The following is a 21774-nucleotide window of genomic DNA, read 5'->3' on the forward strand; positions in this document are numbered from 1 at the left end:
AGTTATCTACGGCTGTGTAACAAATGAGCCCCAAATTTAGGAGCTTAAAACAATGGTCAGTGTTTCCTATTTCACCCAGTTTGTGTGGGTCAGAAAGTTGGGGGTGGCTTAGTTGGGTGGTTCTGGCTTTGGGTGACTCCTGAGGTTGTAGACAGGACCTCAGACAGAGCCAGGGCTGGAAAATCTGCTTCCAAAGTGATTCACTTACATCGCTGTTGTCATTTTGTTGCCATATGGACCTCTCCACTGTGCTGTTGGAATGTTCTTGCAACATGGTGGCCAGTTGTCCTCAGAGGATGTGGTCCAAGGGAGCAAGGCAGAGAGCCATGTTGTCTTCTGTCACCTGGCCCTGGAGGTCACACTCCGTTATTTTGACCACATCCTGTTAATTCTACAGGTCAGCCCTATTCAATGTGGGAGAGGATTACAGCGGAGAGGATGTTTAGATCAGGAGCCAGGATCACTGGGGCCATCTTGGAAGATAGCTGCCCCCAAATAGTTCCTACTTCACAGGGTGATTGAGGGGCCATAAAGCAATTAGCCCAATGTGTGGGCACATAATAAGCATCTGAAAGTTGTTAACTATTATTATTATTTTTTTATTTATTTTTTTTATTAATTAAAAAAAGAATTAACAAAACAATTAGAAATCATTCCAATCTACATGTACAATCAGTAATTCTTAATAACATCACATAGTTGCATATTCATCATTTCTTAGTACATTTGCATCGATTTAGAAAAAGAAATAAAAGACAACAGAATAAGAATTAAACCAATAATAGAAAGAAAAAAAAACCAAAAAAACAAAAACAAAAAACCTATACCTCACATGCAGCTTCATTCAGTGTTTTAACATAATTGCATTACAATTGGGTAGTATTGTGCTGTCCATTTCTGAGTTTTTATATCCAGTCCCGTTGTACAGTCTGTATCCCTTCAGCTCCAATTATCCCTTCTCTTTTTTTTTTTTTTAATTAACGGAAAAAAAGAAATTAACCCAACATTTAGAGATCATACCATTCTACATATGCAATCATTAATTCTTAACATCATCACATAGATGCATGATCATCATTTCTTAGTACTTTTGCATTGGTTTAGAAGAACTAGCAACATAACCGAAAAAGATATAGAATGTTAATATAGAGAAAAAAATAAAAGTAATAATAGTAAAATCAAAACAAAACAAAACAAAACAAAACAAAAACCTATAGCTCAGATGCAGCTTCATTCAGTGTTTTAACATGATTACTTTACAATTAGGTATTATTGTGCTGTCCATTTTTGAGTTTTTGTATCTAGTCCTGTTGCACAGTCTGTATCCCTTCAGCTTCAATTACCCATTGTCTTACCCTGTTTCTAACTCCTGCTGAACTCTGTTACCAATGACATATTTCAAGTTTATTCTCGAATGTCCGTTCACATCAATGGGACCATACAGTATTTGTCCTTTAGTTTTTGGCTGGATTCACTCAGCATAATATTCTCTAGGTCCATCCATGTTATTACATGGTTCATAAGTTTATCTTGTCTTAAAGCTGCATAATATTCCATCGTATGTATATACCACAGTTTGTTTAGCCACTCTTCTGTTGATGGAGATTTTGGCTGTTTCCATCTCTTTGCAATTGTAAATAATGCTGCTATAAACATTGGTGTGCAAATGTCCGTTTGTGTCTTTGCCCTTAAGTCCTTTGAGTAGATACCTAGCAATGGTATTGCTGGGTCGTATGGCAATTCTATATTCAGCTTTTTGAGGAACCGCCAAACTGCCTTCCACAGTGGTTGCACCCTTGGACATTCCCACCAACAGTGGATAAGTGTGCCTCTTTCTCCGCATCCTCTCCAGCACTTGTCATTTTCTGTTTTGTTGATAATGGCCATTCTGGTGGGTGTGAGATGATATCTCATTGTGGTTTTGATTTGCATTTCTCTAATGGCCAGGGACATTGAGCATCTCTTCATGTGCCTCTTGGCCATCCGTATTTCCTCTTCTGAGAGGTGTCTGTTCAAGTCTTTTTCCCATTTTGTAATTGGGTTGGCTGTCTTTTTGTTGTTGAGATGAACAATCTCTTTATAAATTCTGGATACTAGACCTTTATCTGATATATCATTTCCAAATATTGTCTCCCATTGTGAAGGCTGTCTTTCTACTTTCTTGATGAAGTTCTTTGATGCACAAAAGTGTTTAATTTTGAGGAGTTCCCATTTATTTATTTCCTTCTTCAGTGCTCTTGCTTTAGGTTTAAGGTCCATAAAACCGCCTCCAGTTGTAAGATCCATAAGATATCTCCCAACATTTTCCTCTAACTGTTTTATGGTCTTAGACCTAATGTTTAGATCTTTGATCCATTTTGAGTTAACTTTTGTATAGGGTGTGAGAGATGGGTCTTCTTTCATTCTTTTGCATATGGATATCCAGTTCTCTAGGCACCATTTATTGAAGAGACTGCTCTGTCCCAGGTGAGTTGGCTTGACTACCTTATCAAAGATCAAATGTCCATAGATGAGAGGGTCTATATCTGAGCACTCTATTCGATTCCATTGGTCGATATATCTATCTTTATGCCAATACCATGCTGTTTTGACCACTGTGGCTTCATAATATGCCTTAAAGTCAGGCAGCGTGAGACCTCCAGCTTCGTTTTTTTTCCTCAAGATGTTTTTAGCAATTCGGGGCACCCTGCCCTTCCAGATAAATTTGCTTATTGGTTTTTCTATTTCTGAAAAATAAGTTGTTGGGATTTTTATTGGTATTGCATTGAATCTGTAAATCAGTTTAGGTAGGATTGACATCTTAACTATATTTAGTCTTCCAATCCATGAACACGGTATGCCCTTCCATCTATTTAGGTCTTCTGTGATTTCTTTTAGCAGTTTTTTGTAGTTTTCTTTATATAGGTTTTTTTGTCTCTTTAGTTAAATTTATTCCTAGGTATTTTATTCTTTTAGTTGCAATTGTAAATGGGATTCGTTTCTTGATTCCCCCCTCAGCTTGTTCATTACTAGTGTATAGAAATGCTACAGATTTTTGAATGTTGATCTTGTAACCTGCTACTTTGCTGTACTCATTTATTAGCTCTAGTAGTTTTGTTGTGGATTTTTCCGGGTTTTCAACGTATAGTATCATATCGTCTGCAAACAGTGATAGTTTTACTTCTTCCTTTCCAATTTTGATGCCTTGTATTTCTTTTTCTTGTCTAATTGCTCTGGCTAGAACCTCCAACACAATGTTGAATAATAGTGGTGATAGTGGACATCCTTGTCTTGTTCCTGATCTTAGGGGGAAAGTTTTCAATTTTTCCCCATTGAGGATGATATTAGCTGTGGGTTTTTCATATATTCCCTCTATCATTTTAAGGAAGTTCCCTTGTATTCCTATCTTTTGAAGTGTTTTCAACAGGAAAGGATGTTGAATCTTGTCGAATGCCTTCTCTGCATCAATTGAGATGATCATGTGATTTTTCTGCTTTGATTTGTTGATATGGTGTATTACATTAATTGATTTTCTTATGTTGAACCATCCTTGCATACCTGGGATGAATCCTACTTGGTCATGATGTATAATTCTTTTAATGTGTTGTTGGATACGATTTGCTAGAATTTTATTGAGGATTTTTGCATCTGTATTCATTAGAGAGATTGGTCTGTAGTTTTCTTTTTTTGTAATATCTTTGCCTGGTTTTGGTATGAGGGTGATGTTGGCTTCATAGAATGAATTAGGTAGTTTTCCCTCCACTTCGATTTTTTTGAAGAGTTTGAAGAGAATTGGTACTAATTCTTTCTGGAATGTTTGGTAGAATTCACATGTGAAGCCATCTGGTCCTGGACTTTTCTTTTTAGGAAGCTTTTGAATGACTAATTCAATTTCTTTACTTGTGATTGGTTTGTTGAGGTCATCTATGTCTTCTTGAGTCAAAGTTGGTTGTTCATTTCTTTCCAGGAACCCGTCCATTTCCTCTAAATTGTTGTATTTATTAGCGTAAAGTTGTTCATAGTATCCTGTTATTACCTCCTTTATTTCTGTGAGGTCAGTAGTTATGTCTCCTCTTCCATTTCTGATCTTATTTATTTGCATCCTCTCTCTTCTTCTTTTTGTCAATCTTGATAGGAGCCCATCAATTTTATTGATTTTCTCATAGAACCAACTTCTGGTCTTATTGATTTTCTCTACTGTTTTCATATTTTCAATTTCATTTATTTCTGCTCTGATCTTTGTTATTTCTTTCCTTTTGCTTGCTTTGGGATTAGTTTGCTGTTCTTTCTCCAGTTCTTCCAATTCAACAGTTAATTCCTGCATTTTTGCCTTTTCTTCTTTTCTGATATAGGCATTTAGGGCAATAAATTTCCCTCTTAGCACTGCCTTTGCTGCATCCCATAAGTTTTGATATGTTGTGTTTTCATTTTCATTTGCCTCGAGGTATTTGCTAATTTCTCTTGCAATTTCTTCTTTGACCCACTCGTTGTTTAAGAGTGTGTTGTTGAGCCTCCAGGTATTTGTGAATTTTCTGGCATTCTGCCTATTATTGATTTCCAACTTCATTCTTTTATGATCCGAGAAAGTGTTGTGTATGATTTCAATCTTTTTAAATTTGTTAAGACTTGCTTTGTGACCCAGCATATGGTCTATCTTTGAGAATGATCCATGAGCACTTGAGAAAAAGGTGTATCCTGCTGTTGTGGGATGTAATGTCCTATAAATGTCTGTTAAGTCTAGCTCATTTATAGTAATATTCAGATTCTCTATTTCTTTATTGATCCTCTGTCTAGATGTTCTGTCCATTGATGAGAGTGGGGAATTGAAGTCTCCAACTATTATGGTATTTGTGTCTATTTCCCTTTTCAGTGTTTGCAGTGTATTCCTCACTTATTTTGGGGCATTCTGGTTCGGTGCATAAATATTTATGATTGTTATGTCTTCTTGTTTAATTGTTCCTTTTATTAGTATATAGTGTCCTTCTTTGTCTCTTTTAACTGTTTTACATTTGAAGTCTAACTTGTTGGATATTAGTATAGCCACTCCTGCTATTTTCTGGTTGTTATTTGCATGAAATATCTTTTCCCAACCTTTCACTTTCAACCTATGTTTATCTTTGGGTCTAAGATGTGTTTCCTGTAGACAGCATATAGAAGGATCCTGTTTTTTAATCCATTCTGCCAATCTATGTCTTTTGATTGGGGAATTCAACCCATTAACATTTAGTGTTATTACTGTTTGGATAATATTTTCCTCTGCCATTTTGCCTTTTGTATTATATATATATCATATCTGACTCTCCTTCTTTCTACACTCTTCTCCATACCTCTCTCTTCTGTCTTTTTGGTTCTGACTCTAGTGCTCCCTTTAGTATTTCTTGCAGAGCTGGTCTCTTGGTCACAAATTCTCTCAGTGACTTTTTGTCTGAGAATGTTTTAATTTCTCCCTCATTTTTGAAGGACAATTTTGCTGGATATTGGAGTCTTGGTTGGCAGTTTTTCTCTTTTAGTAATTTAAATATATCATCCCACTGTCTTCTAGCCTCCATGGTTTCTGCTGAGAAATCTACACATAGTCTTATTGGGTTTCCCTTGTATGTGATGGATTGTTTTTCTCTTGCTGCTTTCAAGATCCTCTCTTTCTCTTTGACCTCTGACATTCTAACTAGTAAGTGTCTTGGAGAACGCCTATTTGGGTCTAATCTCTTTGGGGTGCGCTGCACTTCTTGGATCTGTAATTTTAGGTCTTTCATAAGAGTTGGGAAATTTTCAGTGAAAATTTCTTCCATTAGTTTTTCTCCTCCTTTTCCCTTCTCTTCTCCTTCTGGGACACCCACAACACGTATATTTGTGCGGTTCATATTGTCCTTGAGTTCCCTGATACCCTGTTCAAATTTTTCCATTCTTTTCCCGATAGTTTCTGTTTCTTTTTGGATTTCAGATGTTCCATCCTCCAAATCACTAATTCTATCTTCTGTCTCTTTGAATCTATCATTGTAGGTGTCCATTTTTTTTTCTATCTTTTCTACTTTGTCCTTCACTTCCATAAGTTCTGTGATTTGCTTTTTCAGTTTTTCTATTTCTTCTTTATGTTCAGCCCATGTCTTCTTCATGTCCTCCCTCAATTTATCGATTTCGTTTTTGAAGACGTTTTCCATTTCTGTTCGTATATTTAGCATTAGTTGTCTTAGCTCCTGTATCTCATTTGAACTATTGGTTTGTTCCTTTGACTGGGCCATATTTTCAATTATTTGAGCGTGATCCGTTATCTTCTGTTGGCGTCTGCGCATTTAGACAGATTTCCCTGGGTATTGGATCCAAAAGTTTGGAAGATTTTTCTGTGAAATCTCTGGGTTCTGTTTTTCTTATCCTGCCCAGTAGGTGGCGCTCGTGGCACACGTTTGTCTGCGGGTCCCACCAGTAAAAGGTGCTGTGGGACCTTAAACTTTGGAAAACTCTCGCCGTCCTGGGGGTTCGCTAGCTGAAGCGGCTTGAGCCGGCCCGGGGTCCGAACGCAGGGAGGGTTGCTGGTCGCCGCAGCCAGGGAAAGAGCCCGTCCGAATTTCCTAGTCGGCCCTGGGCAACAAGCGTGGCGGGAGGGCGCCCGCGGCAGCGGCCCGCCCGAGAGAGTGCACGTTCCCCGGGAGTCACGGGTTTGGAAGGGGCCTCCCCCACCCGTCACCGTTCTCCGCGGCCTGGGGGTTTCCGACCCAATTCTCTCAGTTGGTCCGGGGGCTGCGCGTGGTGTGGGCGCCAGCCGCCTTGGTTTCAGGGGACCACCTCTCCATTTCTCCCAGCTGGCCCGGGAAGGGGGAAGGGAGTAACTCCGGCCGCTTGCCACCCCGCCCGGTAAGGCCCGCGCGCCTCAGCGATCTCACCCGAGCTGCTTCTCTCAGCCAGCCAGCCGTTCCAGGATGGGGTACGCTGTCTTTTTTATCTCTGTTGTGGCTTTGGGCACTTTCTGTATCGTTTCTACTCCCCTAGTAGGTGTCCTGGAGAAGAAACTAAGATCCGCGCGTCTTACTAAGCCGCCATCTTCCAGGAAGTAACTATTATTATTATGCCACTAATTTTCAAAGGCCAAGATGATCTCAAGGGCATTATGCCGAGGGAAAGAAAAAGCCAATCTCCAAAGGTCTTGGACTTTGTGTTTGGGGTAATGGAAAAGTTTGGGCAACGGATGATGGTAACACAACGTGGCGATTGGAAATCTCACCACCGAAGTGTATACTTGCCAAGAGTTAAGATGGCAAATGTTAGGTTGTATGTTGGTTACTACAATGCAATTTTTTTTTTAAAGGTCACATACTGTATGATTCCATAATCACAAAATTCTTGAAATAACAGAATGACAGAGATGGAAAACAGATTGGTGGTTCACGGGATTTAGGGATGGAGTTGGGGGAGGGGAGGCAGTGTGTCCATGAAGGCGTAGCCCGAGGGAGGGACAGTCCTGCATCTCGATTTTGGTGATGGTGACATGAATCTCATCATATGATAAAATGACGCAGAATTATACACTCACATCGTACCGATGCTGTGTTTGATATTGTCCCATAGTTCTTTGTAAGACGGAAACATTGGGGAAGCCGGGAGAAGGGCACATGGGATGTCTCTGTACTATCTCAACAACTTCCTGTGAATCTTTATTTAAGCCTAAAAACTTTTTCAAAAAGGGCAACGCGATTGTTACGGAACATGAGTCTTTTAAAAACAAAACAAAGCCAAAAAACCATTCTAAGATGCATGTGCCTTCATATTTCAATGTCTCTGAACTGAAGACATTCTTGCCAATCAATCAATTGGGGGATGCAGGTTGGTTGGCAATTTCTTCTCTTCCTTATTATGGCATAAAATCATGATAATAATGTTAGGTCTTACAAATGATGACAACGTAAGCACAATGAACTAACTAAGCTTTGTGGGATTTTAACGGGAAAAAAGCAACACCCAAGTTCTCAGCAGCGTTACTCACAATAATCAAAAGGTGGAAAGAACCCAAGTGTCCCTCAACAGATAAATGAACACACAAAACGTGGCCTAACTGTACAGTGGAGTGTTATAAAGGAATGATGCTCTAATACATGCTATGGACAGAGATGAGCCTTGAAAACATGCTAAGGTCAAGAAAACGGCCACCAAAGGACAGATATTATATGATTCCATTTCCATGGTGTATTTCAAATAGACAAGTTCACAGAGACAGAAAGTAGCATAGAGGTTACCAGGGGCTGGGGGAGGGGAAATGGGGAGTTATTTCATAACATGGGCAGTTTCTGTTTGGAGGTGTATGAGAAAGTTTTAGAAATAGTGGTGACGGTTACACAACATTGTGCATGTGTTAATGCCACTGAATTGAACACATAAAATAGTTCAAATGTTAAATTTTAAGTGATGTGTATTTTAGTACAATGAAAAAAAGAATAAGCAAAATCCTGTAATTGATTGAGGGTTTATACTGCATGTACAAAACCTCGTGATTGCATGATGGCATTTAATGCAAGTAGAAAGAAGAGGAAAAAACAAAACAAAAAACAAGACTAAAGTATTCCTTGGACCTCTGCAGAAGTAACCCCTATCCTTTGAAACAGACTTTTTTTTAAAAACTTCGTTTTATTGTATAATATAACATATATACAAAGCAAAGAAAGAAAAAAGCAGCAATTTTCAAAGCACTTTTCAACAAGTAGTTTCAGGACAGATCCCAGAGTTTGTCATGGGCTACCATACGATCCTCTCCGATTTTTCCTTCTAGCTGCTCCAGAATATAGGAGGCTAGAAGGAATAAATATGTTTTATCATCACAATCAACTTTTCTTTTTCTTTTTTGTGAAAAATAGCATATATATATATAAAAAAGCAATAAATTTCAAAGCACAGCACAACAATTAGTTGTAGAATGGATTTCAGAGTTTGGTACGGGTTACAATTCCACAATTTTAGGTTTTTATTTCTAGCTGCTCTAAGATACTGGAGCCCAAGAGAGATATCAATTTAATGATTCAGCAATCATATTCATTTGTTAAATCCTATCTTCTCTGTGTAACATCACCATCACCTTTGATCTCTCTATTCCTCTCTTTAGGGGTATTTGGGCTATGGCCATTCTAACTTTTTCTCATTGGAAGGGGCTGTCAATAATATGGGGTAGGGAGATGGAATTATCAGGTGTTCTAGAGAGGTTGGGCCCTCTAGATTTCAGGACTTATCTGGGCCAGGGACCCATTTGGAGGTTGTAGGGTTTCTGGAAAGTTACCCTAGTGCATGGAACCTTTGTAGAATATTATATATTGCCCTAGGTGTTCTTTAGGATTGGCTGGAATGGTTTTGTTTGGGGTTTGGCAAGTTATGGTAGGTAGCAAATGTCTAGCTGAAGCTTGCATAAGGGTGACCTCCAGAGTAGCCTGTCAACTCTATTTGAACTCTCTCTGCCACTGATACTTTATTAGTTACACTTCTTTCCCCCCTTTTGGTCAGAATGGAATTGTTGATCCCATGGTGCCAGGGCCAGACTCATCCTGGGAGTCATCTCCCATGCCACCAGGGAGACTTTCACCCCTGGATGTCATGCCCCACGTCGTGGGGAGGGCAATGGTTACTTGCAGAATTGGGCTTAGAGAGAGTGAGGCTACATCTGAGCAACAAAAGGGGTCCTCCAGAAGTAATTCTTAGGCATGCCTATAGGTCAGCTAAGCTTCTCCGCCACCTACATAAGCATCACAAGGGTAAGCCTCAAGATCAATGAAATAGATCTTTTTTTTAAAGAATTCAACATTTATTCTGCCTTTCACATATGAAGTGAATTTCATTGTATTCAAGTAGCCTTACTTGATGTGGGAAAGTTCCTCTTTACAGAAGGATTCCATCTAATAAATGTAGAGGGATGGCATTAGAAAATCAGTATTCTGCAACTCCCAAAGAAATCATTGCTTCTGCAAACATGTTCAGTGGTTGAAAGCAATCAATGAAAGATGGTTTGTGAGAATCTGACCTTGAAGGGATCAGATTCACATCAACTGGACCTCTTTCTATATTTGCATCCCCTTACTTGGGACAAGCAGCATTATGAGTTTTCTGACATGAAGCAATGGGAAAAAAACAATACCACTGTTCTAGTTTGCTAGCTGCCGGAATGCAACACACCAGAGACGGATTGGCTTTTAATAAAAGGGGATTTATTTTGTTGGTTCTTCAGAGGAAAGGCAGCTAACTTTCCACTGAGGTTCTTTCTTACGTGGAAGGCACAGGATGGTCTCTGCTGGTCTTCTCTCCAGGCCCCTGGGTTCCAACATCTTTCCCCGGGGTGACTTCTTTCTGCATCTCCAAAGGCCTGGGCTGAGCTGCTAGTGCTGAGATGATGAATGCCGAGCTGCTTAAACTGTGCTACATTGCGTTCTCTCATTTAAGCACAAGCCAATTAAGTCAAATGTCACTCATTGCAGCAGACACGCCTCCTAGCCAACTGCATATGTAATTAGCAACAGATGAGATTCACCTACCATTGGCTCATGTCCATAGCAACAGAACTAGGTGCCTTCACCTGGCCAAGTTGACAACTGAATCTAACTACCACAACCACCCAGAAAGGACTCCTGCCCCCAAGTTTGAACCTGAATTCCACCAAGACTCCAGAATAAACTACCAGTGCTAAGGCTAGGGCTGCTGGCCAAGGGACATTCCAAGGAAGATGTTCTGGTTTCTTTGTTGCTCAAGCAAAAACCATACAATGGGTTGGGAATTTACTGGCTCAAAGTTTGGGGCTAAGAGAACTCTGAATCAAGGCATCATCAAGGTGATGCTTTCTTCCAGAAGACTGGCCTTCTGGGGTTGGCTGCCAGTGATCCTTGGTTCTTGGCTGCTCTGTCACATGGCAAAGTGCATGGTGACCTCTCCTTTCTCTTCCAATTTCCATGGACCTTCAGCATCTTGCTTCCCATGCTTTTCTCTCCCTCTGCTCATAAAGAACTTCAGTAATAGAATTAAGACCCATTCTGATTGAATTTGGCTGGACTTTAACTGAAGTAGCCTCATCAATCCCATAGTCTGACTTACAATGGGTTCACGCCCACAGGAATGGACTAAATTTCAGAACATATTTTGGGGGGGCACCTACAGCTCCAATCCCCCACAAAAGCACATTCATAAATCTAAGCATAGGCAACATTTTTTTCAGCGCAACTGACCTGCTTTCTTTAATTAGGTCATGGCTTGGAAAATAAAAGTGGGGGAGGGAGGAATGTTTAAAGAAAGAGAGACTCAATAATTGTAACTAAACACTCAGATCTTGTTGGATCCTACTTGGAATAACAAAGTGAAACAGTAAAAGAATATTTTGGAGAAATTCCAGAGAATTTAAACCTATACCCAGCATTAGATGATAGGAATTACTACACACCTGCAGTCTCTTGATAATTGTTGGGTCTGGGGGATTGATTACATACTTATCCCTTTATTTGGGGGTAGGTGTATCAGTCAGTTATTGCTGTGTAACAAATCACTGCAAATTTAGCAGCTTAAAACAACACACATTTATTATTGCAAGGTTTTTGTGGGTCAGGAGTCCAGACACGGCTTAGCTGGGTTCTCTTTTAGGGTCTCACAAAGATGGGCAGAAGTCAGCTGAGCCTGTTAAACAATCTCAAGGTGACTTAGGGTTCCTCGTTGCATTCCTTAGGAATCCAACAACAGATGTTCTAGTGAATAAATCAGAAGTTGCCCACTCTTTTGTGACTTTGAAGTCACATATTGACATTTCCATTACCTGCTGATCAAAACAATCACGAGACACAAGAGGAGGGGGATATAAAAATCTGCAGACAGCTTTTAAAACTGCCATGGTAACAAACTCCTTCCTTGCTTAAACCACTTTGTTCTGAGATCTTGGGCTGTGCAACCAAACCTACATCCTAATTTACATAATCATCTCAGAAGAGAAGACCTGAAAGGACTGTGTGGCAGGTGTAGGGGTGAGAGCAGTGAGTCTAGGCACAACAAGGGCTTGATACAGCCCAAATGAGACCCAGGGGGATGGCAGCCATCTCTTCACGTATCTTAAAGAGAGCCTCTCAGTTAAAGAAGGAAGGCAGAGCTTGCCGGTTCCAAGCCTCAGCCTCACCTTTGCACAGAGGCAGGGGAGCAGAAGAATTGGAATTAACCTACTGGCCTGATAAGACAAGCTGTACATGAGATCCCTTGGTTTGTCAGTAAGACTTTTTCCTCTAACATCAATGGCTTGGCCATCAGGAGAGTAAAAAGAGAACCCACAGAATGGGAAGAACTATTTATGAGTCACATGTCTGATAAAGATCTGGGATCCAGAATACATAAAGAGCTCTAACCATTCAACAACAAAAAAACAAACAACCTTCTCCAGCCAACACAACGAGCAGTCTCACCACCCTACCCCTCTCTACGTGGGACATGACTCTCAGGGGGGTGGACCTTCCTGGCAACGTGGGACAGAGATCTTGGAATGAATGGAGACTCAGCATCAAGGGTTGGAGAAAAACCCTAGAATGAGCTGAGACTCAGCATCAAGGGATTGAGAAAACCTTCTTGACCAAAACGGGGAAGAGGGAAATGAGACAAAGTGTCAATGGCTGAGAGATTCCAAACAGAGTCGAGGTTATCCTGGAGGTTATTCTTATGCATCAAGTAGATATCATCTTGTTATTCAAGATGTAATGGAGAGGCTAGTGGGAACTGCCTGAAAATGTAGAGCTGTGTTCCAGTAGCCATATTTCTTGAGGATGATTGAATAATGATACAGCTGTCACAATGTGACTGTGTGATTGTGAAAACCTTGTGTCTGATGCTCCTTTTATCTACCTTGTCAACAAAGGAGTAGAACATATGGAATAAAAGTAAATAATAGGGGGAACAAATGCTAAAATAAATTTAGTTTAAATGCTAGTGATCAATGAAAGCAAGGGGTAAGGGGTATGGTAGGTATAATCTTTTTTTTTTTCTTTCCTGTGTTCATTTTATTTCTTTTTCTATTGTCTTTTTATTTCTTTTTCTGAATTAATGCAAATGTTCTAAGAAATGATGAATATGCAACTAAGTGATGATATTGTGAATTACTGATTATGTATGTTGTTTTATTTTGTTTCTTTATTTTTTAATTAATAAATAAGTTAAAAAATAAACAAACAACCTGATGAAGAAATGACAAAGTACAAAAAGACAGTTATCTGAAGAAGATACACAAGAGAAGATGCTCAACATCATTAGCCAATAAGGAAATGTAAATCAAAACCACAATAAGGTACCATCTCACACTCAATAGGTTGGCCATAATTTAAAAACAAAACGAAACACAGAGAAAATAACAAGTTGTGGGAGCAGATGCAGAGAAATTGGAGCTCTTGTTCATTGCCAGTGGGATTGTAAAATTGTGCAGCAGCTATGGAAAACAGTCTGGCAGTTACTCCAAAAGTTAAACATAGAATTACCTTGTTGACCCTGCAATTCCACTTCTGGGTATATCTCAAAAGAACTGAAAACAAGTATTCAGGAAAAAACTTCACATGGACTTTCATTGCAGCATTATTCACAACAGCCACAAGGAGGAAGTAAACCAAGCATCCATCACAGATGAGTAGAGAAACAAAATGTGGTCCATCCAGATGATGGAATATTATTCAGCCATGAAAAAGAATGAAGTTCTGAGTCACATTATGACATGGATGAAACTATAAAACACGATACTCAGTGTGCTGTTTTGAAATTGTTATGTACTCCAGAAAAGCCATGCCCTTTTAATCCAATCTTGTGGGTTCAGGCTTATCAAAGGTGGGATCTTTTGTTTAGGTTGTTTCCATGGAGATCAGACCCACACATTCAAGGTAAATCTTAATTAGTCTACTGGAGTCCTTAACGGAGCTCACAAACAAAGAAAGAGCTGAGAGCAAGACAAAGAGAGACACCTAGACACAGACATTTGCAGATGCTTGGAGAGCTGACATAGAAAGCCACTGGAATCAGAAACCGAAAGTAATGCAACCCAGGAGCAAAAGAGCAGGAGATACCAGCCACGTGCCTTCCCAGCTGACAGCGAAACCCCGGATGTGATCGGCCTTTCTTGCGTCAAGGTTTCCTCTGGTTGATGCTTTAATTTGGAAATTTTCATGGCCTTAGAACTGTAAATTTGTAACCTAATACATCCCCTTTGTAAAAGCCAATCCATTTCTGGATTGCTTTCTGGCAGCTTTAGCAAACCAAAACACTTAGTGAAAGAAACCAGGCACAAAAGCCACAGTGGTATGAAATGCCCAGAACAGGTACATCCATAGAGACAGAAAGCAGATTCATGGTTGTTGGGGGCTGGTAGGAGGCATGGGAAGGGACCCCATTCGGAATGGGGTTGCCCTTTTGGATGACAAAAAATGTTTTGTCATGCTAGTGCATTTCCTAATATAACTTACATAGATAGCTTGATTGAACACCATAAGTACATGGAACCTTGGGTAGGACATGAGATTTGTTGGTTTGTCCAGAGTGATGCCCCAATGAATCCCAGAGTGATTTGATCAGTGAGTGGAAAAGTATTTGCAAAGTCCCCTTTGGGGAATGGTGAGAACAGGGAAAATTCAACTTCCCCAAGTTGAATTCTTGATATTCTCACAAGCAGTGTGGACAACCAAAGCTATGGGCTGAGCCCCCAGTCTTGGCGTTTGTTCATATGAAACTTAACCCCACAAAGGATATGTCAAGTCTACTTAAAATTAGGCCTAAGAGTCACCCCCAAGAGAGCCTCTTCTGTTGCTCAGATGTGGCCTCTCTCTCCACCAACACAACAAGCAAAGTCACCACCCTCCCCCTGTCTACATGGGACATGACTCCCAGGGGTGTGGACTTTCCTGGCAATGTGGGACAGAGATCCTGGAATGAGCTGAGACTCAGCATCAAGGGATTGAGAAAACCATCCGGACAGAAAGGGGGAAGAGTGAAATGAGACTAAGTGTCAATGGCTGAGAGATTCCAAACAGAGTCAAGAGGTTATCCTGGAGGTTATTCTTACGCATTAAGTCTAGATATCACCTTGTTATTCAAGATGTAGTGGAGAGGCTGGAGGGAACTGCCTGAAAATGTAGAGCTGTGTTCCAGTAGCCATGATTCTTGAAGATTATTGAATAATGATACAGCTTTCACAATGTGACTGTGTGATTGTGAAAACCTTGTGTTTGATGCTCATTTTATCTGCCTTGTCAACAGACGTGTAGAACATATGGACTAAAAATAAATAATAGGGGGAACAACGTTAAAATAAATTTAGTTTGAAATGCTAGTGATCAATGAAAGGGAGGGGTAAGGAGTATGGTATGTACAATTTTTTTTTCTGTTTTTGTTTTATTTCTTTTTCTGTTGTCTTTTTATTTCTTTTTCTGAATTGATGCAAATGTTCTAAGAAATTATCATGATGATGAATATGCAACTATGTGATGATATTGTGAATTACTGATTATATATATGTAGAACGGAATGATCATATGTTAAGCATGCTTGTGTTTCTTTCTTGTAATTTTTTTTTTAATTTTAAAATTAATAAAAAAAATTTTTTTAAGTTTGGTCATAGAAATAAATAGAAGTGATGGTTGCACAACTTTTTGAATGCCCTGAATGACCCTAAATTATTGTACACTTTAGAATGACTTTAGAATGGTTAATAATGAATGTTATATGTGAAATTTATCTCAAGATAAAAAATGCAAAGAAAAAGAGGAACCAGGCTGTGGAAAGCGGTGATGCTGAAGAAGCAAGGAGCGTGACGGGTAGCTGTGCCATCACGAAGCAGGCTTGGTGCAGGAAATCCAGTGGCGACCTGGAGCCTGAGCTAACGGAAGTGCGTGGCTCCTTGGGAAAGGCTGGACTTGAACAACGTGTGTATATGGTGGGGGGAGGGACAAAGGTCATGTTCCCGGTGGCAGGAGCACCGTGGGCTGGTTAAGCAACCCCCTGTTCCATTTGCCCTCGTCCTCTGAAGGACGCAAATTGCCTCTGAAGAGGCAAATGAATTCCTGGCTTCCCATGCAGCTAGGATTGTGCAACTCTAGCTAATATGATGTAAGTTGAAGTTAGCTGAAGGTGGGTAAGTCATTCAACATCCTGATATTTATGTGTGGGGTCTCTGGAGAAGCAGAATGAATAGGATATATTGTGTGCGCCTGTGTGTGCGCACATGTGTACGTGTGTGCATGATTTTATATGTATGTGCATGCATATGCACACGTGTGTGTATACTTATATTTATATGCACATATACATATGCATATATGCACGTGCACATGCCCCCACTAAGATATCTGTGTCCTCACGTTGTAAACTTGGGAATATGATCTGTTCTGTGGTGTTTCGTTTTGTTAAAGCTGCCAGAATGCAATATTCCAGAAATGGAATGGCTTTTCAAAAGGGAATTTATGAAGTTGCAAGTTCACAGTTCTAAGGCCATGAAAATGTCCAAATTAAAGCACCAAGAGGTTACCTTCACTCAGGGAAAGCTGATGCCATCCGGAATACCTCTGTCAGCTGGTAAAGCACATGCTAATGTCTGCTAGCTTCTCTTCTCATTTCATAAGGCTTCTCTGAGGGAATTTTCCTTCTGCATCTCCAAAGGTCCCCTGGCTGTGTGGGCTCTAAAACTTTTTCCATAATTGTTCCCTCTTTGAAGGACTCCAGGAAACAACCTCACTTTGAATGGCTGGAGACTTATCTCCATGGAAACCACCTAATGAAATGGTCCCACCCACAACTGGGTAAGTCACATCTCCTGGGAACAACTCAATCAAAAGATCCCAACCAGCAATACTGAATCAGGGTAAAAAACATGGCTTTTCTGGGGTACCCAAGAGTCTCAAACCAGCGCATGTGGCAAAAAAAAACTTTGCAGATGTTATTAAGTTCTGGAGCTTCATGCAGAGATTATGCTGGATTATCTTGGAGGGCCCAGTCTAAAAACAAGGGTCTTTGTCGAATGAAGAGGGAGGCAGAAGAGGCAGAGAAGGAGACATGAGGATGGAATCAGAGATCGGATTGATGCAATGGCTAGAGGGAGGCCATGAGCTAAGGAATTTCCAGCTCTAGAAGCTGGAAGAAGCCAGGGAACCTCTTCTCTCCTGGAGCCTCCAGAAAGAACTCAGCTCTGCGGATACCTTGAATTTAGCTGAATTCCTGGGCCCCCAATTCAGACGTCTGGCCTCCAACTGTAAGATAATACATTTGTGTTGTTTTAAGTTTGGAGTAAGTCATTACGGTAGCAATTTAGGAAACTCATATACCACTTAACGATGGCGTTAATCTCTCTTTATCTCAGTTACTTCACCTGTAAATGGGAGATACTAATGGTGTCAGGGTCTGGGATTTTACCTATTTGTAAACTAGCGTGTGAGCCTGTTATTTTTTCATGGAAGCTAGCAGAAGATACAAGATTCCTGGATCAGAAACAAAGGACTTTATTACTCAGGCCAAGGTAAGCTGTGTGAGTTTCACAATGGGGTCTGTTCCCCTACCCTGTGCCCCCCAAGTCCTATGGGGGCTATGCAAAGGACCCAGGTCAATGCTGTGTGCATGATGAGTTTGTGTGGCAACTGAGGAATGCCGAGCTTGGGGAATCTGCTGCTTATTTAGCAAGTGGTAAACGAGCTGCTCTCTGGGAAGAGATGCCACCTCACCCCTTCTGTTTGCTTACTAGTATAATTTATGCTTGTAGCTGAATAAGTTAGGATTCATTTATGGCATGTGATGGAAAGGCCAAAATGACAATGGCTTAAACAAGATTGAAATTTATTTCTTCTACATGGAAAAGAGACTGAAGAAGTAGATAGTTCCATGATTTTTGTCTAAGACCAAGGTTCCTTCCTGCCACCACCTTGATCTACGTGTGACATCCACCTCATGGTCAAAGGTGGCTGCTTGGACTCCTGCCATCATGTCTACATTCCACCGAGGAAGAGGAAGGGATAGGTGGAGAGGAAAAACATACCCACTTAAAGCCTACTTCTTGAAGGTTTTGCCCCTGATGTCCTCTCGCTTCCTATCCCTGGCCAGGACTGGTCATATGGCCACATCTCACCGAAAGGGAGGCTGGGAACTATAGTCATTATTCCAGAAGGCCATATGCCCAGTTTAAAAAACTACAAGGGTTCTATTGATGAGGAAGCCACAGAGAATGTTCTTTTTTTTTTTTAATTGACAAAACAACATACAAACACAAACATTCTTGACATACAAACAATTCCATACATGGTGTACAATCAATGGCTTGAAATATCATCACATAGTTGTATATTCAACATCATCATCATTTTTTAGAACAATTGTATCACTCCAGAAAAAGAAATAAGAAAAAAGAAAAAACTCATATATCCCATACTACTTACCCCTCCCTCTCATTGACCACCAGAAGTTCCATCTACCCAATTTATTTTAACCTTCGGAATGACCCTTTTATAGAGACACTTATTATTTGTTGCATCCTGAGGCTTCTTTTGCTTCCAGAAAGAACCGCTTAAACTGCAGGAGAAGACCTTCCTGGCAATGTGGGACAGAAACCCTAGAATGAGTTGAAACTGAACCTCAAGGGATTGAGAAAACCTTCTGGACAAAAAGGGGGAAGAGTGAAATGAGACCAAGTGTCAATGGCTGAGAGATTCCAAACAGAGTGGAGAGGTTCTCTTGGAGGTTATTCTTATGCATTAAGTAGATATTATCTTGTTATTCAAGATGTAATGGAGAGGCTGGAGGGAACTGCCTGAAAATGTAGAGCTGTGTTCCAGTAGCCATGTTTCTTGAAGATGATTGTATAATGATAAAGCTTTCACAATGTGACTGTGAAAACCTTGTGTCTGATGCTCCTTTTATCTACCTTGTCAACCGACGAGTAGAACATATGGAATAAAAATAAATAATAGGGGGAACAAATGTTAAAATAAATTTAGTTTGAAATGCCAGTGATCAGTGAAAGCGAGGGGTAAGGGGTATGGTAGGTATAATCTTTTTTTTTTCTGTTTTCGTCTTAATTCTTTTTCTATTGTCTTTTTATTTCTTTTTCTGAATGGATGCAAATGTTCTAAGAAATGATGAATATGCAACTGTGTGATGATATTGTGAATTACTGATTATCTATGTTAATTTTTATTTCATTTGTTAATTTTTTAAATTAATGAATAAATAAATAAAAAAAACTGCAGGAGAAAACTCTCAAGTTATCACTTCCCATTTGTAGATTTTTCAGGCTCTGACGTTCCCCGTTCATACCTGCACTACCCAAATCCCTTTGTCTGGTTTCCCCAGATTTTAGGGTCTCCCAGATGAGTAAAATTGTAATAATAATAAAAGTAACAAATCATGGCCGGAGCTCACAGCTTAATTGCCAACCTTATTAGGTTTCCTCATGAAGAGTTTGAATTTCAGCCCGGTGGTGAAGTTAAGCCATTGAAGGGTTTGCATCGTGGGGTAAACCCAGGTCCACTTGCCAGCTGCGTGGAAATGGACTGTGGAGGGACAGCAGTGGAAATGAGGAGACCAGAGGAGACCAGGCACAGTTGTCCTGACAAGCTTAGGGGACGTGGGCCAAGTTGGGGTGGGGGGTGGAGGGGACAGAGAGAAACCGATGGCATCAAAGAGGTTTGTTCTAAGAACACAATCGGATGACTTTCAGTATCACCAAATTCTAACGTGAAAGCATTGCCATCAGCCCCGAAAGAAACCCCATGCCCCTTACCCGTCACCCCCTTATCCCCCTCCCCCAGCCCCTATTCTGGATATTTCCTATAATTTATTTTTATTTGGGGAGGGGAGGGTGATGACAATTTTCTGAAAATGGGCAGTGGTGATGGTATTGCGATTTTATGAATCGGCACTGAATTGCAGGCTCTCCAAGGGTGAATTTTATGACGTATCTCTCAATTTAGAAAATATAAAGGGGGCGGGGCGACCGTGGCTCAGCGGCAGAATTCTTGCCGGTGATGCCGGCGACCAGGGTTCGATTCCCAGTGCCTGCCTGTGCAAAAAAAGAATTATAATAATAAACAAAGGAAACAGGATTTGGATGGGGAGAGGGAGCTGGAAGCTCAGTTCTGGGGATGTGGAGATGTGGAATTGGAGCTGGGGTGATGAGACGAACTCCTGGGACTTTGTGGGTTCTATTAACCCCAGGAGGTGGGTCTGGGCCCTGGGGTCTGAATCCCATGTGAGGGATGGGAAGGTCTTGGTTTGCCCCTCTGTAAAATGGGAGAAAGACTTCCTAACTGGAAGCATCACAAGGCTTGAAAGGCACTGTGCACTCTACATCTGGCCCAAATGGACCGCCCAACAGTGGAGTCTGTCCAACTGAAACCATTCCTGCCAAGCCCAAAAAACACCTAGGACTTTATCTGAGATTCTGCAAAGGGTCCATGCACTATGATTACTTTACAGAAACCTACAACCCCCAGAGGGTTCCTAGGCCAGATAAGTCCTGGACCCCAGAGGGCCCAGCCTCTCCAAGGACATCAGCTCATTCCATCCTCCCATCCCATATTATCGACAGCCCCTTCCAACATGAAAAAGTTAGAATGGACATAGCCCAAATATCCCTAAAGAGTAGGAGAAAGATCAAAGGTGATGGTGGGGAGAAGATAGGATTTAACAAATGAGTACAACTGCTGAATCATTCTATTGATATTTCTTTTAGTCTCCAATATCTTGGAGCAGCTAGAAGGAAAAACCCGAAATTGTGGAAGTGTCACCCATACCAAACTCTGAAATCTGTTCTACAACTACTTGTTGCAGAGTGCTTTGAAATGTATTGCTTTTTTGTACACATGTTATTTTTCACAATAAAAAAATATAAAATTGGCAAAATACACTGGGGGCTCGTCATTCTTGGCCGCAGGGGTGGGCTGGGGGGCATCTGGGCTCTGGAGCTGAGTCCCCTCCCTGCCCTCCACCCACTCAATGTCAGCAGTCACAGCCCAAATTGTCCCCAGACAGCTCATGGGGACAAAATCGCCCCAGCTGAAAATCACTGGGTTAAAGTAATTCCTTCTCTCCTTTGCCTTCCAGAGGCTCAGGATAAAAACATAGCTGGAAACAAAAAAAAGGAGGTCATTTTTCACTGGGCCAGATTAAATAAGGGTGATTCCAGAAATTCAAGATTTCCAGGGGATTCCACACTTTTCTTTTTTAAAATGTTAACATTTTTCTAATTGTGAAAAATAACATATATACAAAAAAGCAATACGTTTCCAAGTACATTTTAACAAGGAGTTATACAACAGATTTTAAAGGTGGGTATGGGTTATAGTTCCGTGATTTTTCATTTTTTCGTCTAGCTGCTCCAAGATGCCAAAAGAAATATCAGTATATTGATTCAGCAGTTGTACGCATTTGTTAAATCCTATCTTCTCTGTTATACTCTTCCTTCTCTTCTTTTTCTTTTTTTGGGGGAAAAATAACATATATACAAAAAAGCAATCATTTCAAAGTACACTGCAACAATTAGTTGTAGAACAGACTTCAGAGTGGTTAGTACTTATACTCCTGTTTTCTCTCTGGGGGCGGTGCATGGACTGGGAATCGAACCCAGGTTTCCCACATGAAAGGCAGGCATTCTAACCACTGAACCACCCATGCACTCATTTTTCAAGCCCACTTTCTCTGTATAACTCCACCTTCATCTTTGACCTTCCCCCCCACTTTTTAGGGGTATCTGGGCTATGCCCATTGTAGCTTTTTCATGTTGGAAGGGGCTGTCGATAATATGGGATGGGGGGATGGAACAAGTTGATGTTCTGGAGAGGCTGGCCCCTCATCTTT

The 21774-nt window shown here is 40.6% G+C and overlaps 1 non-coding gene across 1 annotated transcript; it reads right to left on the reverse strand.

Annotated features, from left to right (window-relative positions):
* Positions 1-21519: 21519 nt before the first annotated feature.
* Positions 21520-21591, reverse strand: TRNAE-UUC (transfer RNA glutamic acid (anticodon UUC)). The gene has a single exon. It is a non-coding gene; the product is annotated as a tRNA-Glu (tRNA).
* Positions 21592-21774: the final 183 nt, after the last annotated feature.

This window comes from Tamandua tetradactyla, chromosome 11 (assembly GCF_023851605.1).
Source record: "Tamandua tetradactyla isolate mTamTet1 chromosome 11, mTamTet1.pri, whole genome shotgun sequence".
Taxonomy (NCBI): domain Eukaryota; kingdom Metazoa; phylum Chordata; class Mammalia; order Pilosa; family Myrmecophagidae; genus Tamandua; species Tamandua tetradactyla.